The sequence below is a fragment of the Aquarana catesbeiana genome, linkage group LG12 (assembly GCF_042186555.1).
Source record: "Aquarana catesbeiana isolate 2022-GZ linkage group LG12, ASM4218655v1, whole genome shotgun sequence".
Taxonomy (NCBI): domain Eukaryota; kingdom Metazoa; phylum Chordata; class Amphibia; order Anura; family Ranidae; genus Aquarana; species Aquarana catesbeiana.
This window is the reverse complement of record NC_133335.1, coordinates 94,478,506-94,483,067: the sequence shown is the minus strand read 5'-3', so window position 1 is coordinate 94,483,067 and position 4,562 is coordinate 94,478,506. Positions and strand designations below refer to the sequence as shown.

Sequence of the window (4,562 nt, the reverse complement as noted above, 5' to 3'; positions counted from 1 at the left end):
ACTTGTAGCTTTAGATGAACACTGTGCAGAGGTCTCACTACACTAACTTGTAGTTTTAGCTGAACACTGTGAGCAGGACGCACTACACTAACTTGTAGCTTTAGATGAACACTGTGCAGAGCTCGCAAAAAAATAACTTGTAGGTTTAGCTGAACACTGTGAGGAGGACGCACCACACTAATTTGTCATTTTAGCTGAACACTGTGAGCAGGACGCACTACACTAACTTGTAGCTTTAGATGAACACTGTGCAGAGGTCTCACTACACTAACTTGTAGTTTTAGCTGAACACTGTGAGCAGGACACACTACACTAACTGTAAATAATCTAGCTGCCTGACTGTGGTACTAATAGGATCAAAAGAACACCAGCAATTTTCTTCAGGTAGCTGTAAATACTGTAACAAGACAAGCCTGCCTGTCAGTAGGAAGATAACAGGAACGGATCTAGCTAAACTGAATACAGTTTATATATATATATATATATATATATATGCAACACCTGGGATGCATATATATACACAATATACTGTAAGTGCAGCTAACTCACTGATTGTCCTGCCTAATCTAGCTAACTCAAATGAAATGACACTGTCTCTCTGTCTATCTATGTATCTCAACGCCGGAACACACACTACACAGGGCCGCTGTGCAGGCGGCCTTATATAGTGTGGGGCGTGTTCTAAACCCCCTGAGCCATAATTGGTCAAAGCCACCCTGGCTTTGGCCAATTACAGCTCTCTCTACCGACGGCGCTGTGATTGGCCAAGCATGCGGGTCATAGTACATGCTTGGCCAATCATCAGCCAGCAATGCACTGCGATGCCGCAGTGAATAATGGGCCGTGACGCTCCACACGAATTTGGTGCGAACGGCCCATAACATTCGGAATTCGGCGAACGACCGAACAGCCAATGTTCGAGTCGAACATGGGTTCGACGCGAACACGAAGCTCATCCCTAGTGCAGAGCAGGGTGAAACAGTGTATTACTGGATTTTCAAGTGTATGGACACTTATTTGTAATGTTTTACATAACTATAAATGCAAAACAGGCCAACCTGAAGTGATCTAGCAAGACTTACTTTTTCTGACTAAAGTTGCATGTGAAATACAAGATTTTAGATCATTGGCCTAGCAGAGTTTTCAGAACAATTTGATCTTTATGAAGCATCTTCAAGTGTTTGGCTGATCTGCACACCACAAACAAAAATGGTGTCCCTGGGGCAGACTGCGTGGCCTAATGGATAAGGCATCTGACTTCGGATCCAAAGTTTGAGTGTTCGAGTCCCTTCGTGGTTATTTTCTATGCTGCTTTCCAGTTCCTTTGAGCTTTACTTGCAAATTCTTGCTCCGTTTAACTTAAAGCGCAACTTTACCCATAACAACTTGCTTCTCGCTGAAGGCTTCTATTTTGCTGAAGCCCAGAGCCCCCAAAAAGCAGTAAATCATAAAGTGGAGCTAAATCAATTGATTTAACAGTTTCAAAAAACAGTTAGAATCCTGAAATCCCGGGATTGATAACTGTCACATTTGCTTGTGTTCTCAACCAAACTGTCAAACCATCAAATGGCTGGTGTCATAACTGATCACATGTGCAGCACCATGGCCGTTGCAGTTTAAAAACAGAAGCAGCTTCATTGGCTGTAAAGGATAGGAGGGTTTAATTGAGCTTTAAGGCTGTCAATAGATGAGCCTCTCCAAATTCAGCAGTGCCCAAATATGCGTAAAATGGGAGAGTAACTGAGTATGTGCAGAGCAGGGTGAAACAGTGTATTACTGGATTTTCAAGTGTAAGGACACTTATTTGTAATGTTTTACATAACTATACATGCAAAACAGGACAACCTGAAGTGATCTAGAAAGACTTACTTTTCTGACTAAAGTTGCACATGAAATACGAGATTTTACATCATGGCCTAGCAGAGTTTTCAGAACAATTTAATATTTATGAAGCATCTGCAAATTTTTGGGATTATTTGTTTTTGTTTTTTTGTCAGTGACATGGTAGCATGAAAACACAGTGGAAGTGGTTATAGCTAAATGTGTAAACTTTTTGTCAGAAGTGGGATATGAACCCACGCCTTCATTTGGAGACCAGAACATCCACACAATGTGAAGAAACATCTCTTGAGTCTGGTGCCTTAGACCACTCAGCCATCCCGACAAGACATTTTAATGTTTCTGGTTGCCTCTAGAAATATCATCAACTCGTGGTACTCTGTTGATCTATTACCACTGTCAAGGAGCTGTATTAACACTCTGCACCTAGGCCCTTTTGCAAATGCACTTCTTAAAGCATGACCTTGGCACTAAGTCAAACTTTTCAGATCCTTTCTACCAAATCTGCTTGAGCAAAGCAAGTAGAAGAAGATGTTAAAAAAAGCAAGCAGGAGGGACTTTTATTCAATTAGAAAAATACATAACAGAAAAAATATTGATTAAAAACCACAATTCATGTGTATATGTATTAAAGCGATAGCTATACAACACCATCTAAGTACATAGTTCTTCGGACATCTGGATAACCACCCCAAGTAACAATCGGTCCGAGAAGATGGCTAGATAGCAAGTCCGCAATCGATTAATTCATGTCATGTAGATATTCGATGCTCGACATGTTCATGCTCGACGTGTCATCACGTTTCTTCAAGAGCGAAACAATATATATTGTGGCTATCAAGATACATAACATAAGTATGATTAATATATAAAACCATAAAAGCCGGCATCTATAGTGACGTTGCATATTATAATTTCAAAAAACTTTCATGCTGGTTCAGACAGTGCGGTGATGAGTGCGCAGACCAAAGAGGCGCAGCCGATTGGATGACTACGGACGGGACGTGCACACAAATAGGATGGCGTCCTATCACGGTGTGCATCTCGCTCCAGCTATAGGAAGATTTCACACGTCGGAAACCTCTTTCTCTACCAGATCCAGGTACTTCCATCTCTATCTAAGCACTAGATACAAGGAACTTGCCACCGCTGTGTGGATCTATTACGGGCTAAGATCTTATATATCTCTTTCCCTTGTCCCTCTCTGCATCCTAGGATAAAATAATACTAAACTACCTATTAAGATTCTGTGCCTGCTGGCACCCGTTAAAACACCTAGGACTACCTGAGCTTTCCTGCGAGACCTATGTACATATAGTATAGAGTGACAGACATAAACATCCTTAAATCAATACTGGTGAGTGTTTTGTACTATGGCCATGGCCACTTCACCAGTACTTTATATATACTGATTATTACTATTTTTTAAGCCAGTTCTTTTCTTTTTAGGAATAAATTTATGTAGGAGATAGCACCAGTTTATATCCATCCCGACCTGTGTGGATATACCACATTGCCGGTTTCCCGGTTCTTCCTGACCTGTGGGCTGTTTTTTCATGTTTTTTCATGATTTTAGATACGTTCAAGATGTGAGTATTTTCTATATATACAATATTCCCCTGGTTTCCTTTTCCTTTCCTTCTCCCTCATTTTCCTCTTCCCCTTTCCCCCCTCCTCTTCCCCCCCCCCTCCCTTCCCCCTCCCCCCCCATTCCCCTCCCCTACCTCCCTTCCGTTCTTTTCCTCCCCCTTTTCCTTTTCCCATTCCCCTTCTTTGGTTTTCTTTCCTTCCCTTCCTCACTAACGACCGCAAGATATTAAGGATTTTGTCACCAGAATCACTAGAGATATAATTTACAAGAAACAAAATAAACTTTCTAAGGACAGATGGGCCTTTATGGATGGCTTTGCATATCATTGGCAACTGCCTTCCCAAAACAAAGGGTATAGGACAAGACATCGTACTTTGAAAAATCAAGGGAATGTACCATATACCACAGATGATGACACAGAATCTGACTCTTCTTTGTTTTCTTCACAGCCTTCCTCTAGGAAAAGCAACTCTACTACTCATCACTCTCATCTAGGAGCACGTAAGCGGGATCTTGGTGGTGGGTCTTACACTCCCTATTTTAAAAAACGTCCTCCCTCAGACAACACTTCTTTTCACACTAAACCTTCTCACAATGTTTATCTCAATGCAGACACCAATGGACACCCACCTGGGAAATATCTGGGGGCCACGGCCCTACAGGCTATCCAGCTTCTCAATTCACGATCACAGACACACATCTTGCCGATGAATGTGACTTCATCTTCCACAGCTAGCGACATGGGCAGACCTCCCTTGCAGGGAACCACTGCTGCTGAGAACATACAACTAACACTCCAAAACACTCTTAGTAACAATACACCTGTTACACATCTTCGACAAAGTACATTAGACTCACATGTCTCTCAGACGAGAAATTCGTCACTAAATTTTCAGACACCAGATCACAGACCACCTCTCACGTAAATGCCAACCTGGATATCCTTAACTTGACTCCTTATGCCGCGTACACACGGTCGGACTTTTCGTCTACAAAAGTCCGACAGCCTGTCCGACAGACTTCCGGCGGACTTTCGGCGGACTTGCAGCAGACTTTCTAACGAACGGACTTGCCTACACACGACCACACAAAAGTCAGACGGATTTGTACGTGATGACGTACACCGGACTAA

At 42.3% G+C, this 4,562-nt stretch overlaps 1 non-coding gene across 1 annotated transcript; it reads right to left on the bottom strand.

The window, feature by feature from the left end:
• Window positions 1-2,054: 2,054 nt before the first annotated feature.
• On the bottom strand, window positions 2,055-2,164 carry TRNAL-CAA (transfer RNA leucine (anticodon CAA)). Its single transcript has 2 exons — window positions 2,127-2,164; window positions 2,055-2,100 (listed from the first exon to the last, which is right to left on the bottom strand). It is a non-coding gene; the product is annotated as a tRNA-Leu (tRNA).
• Between the last annotated feature and the right edge of the window lie 2,398 nt (window positions 2,165-4,562).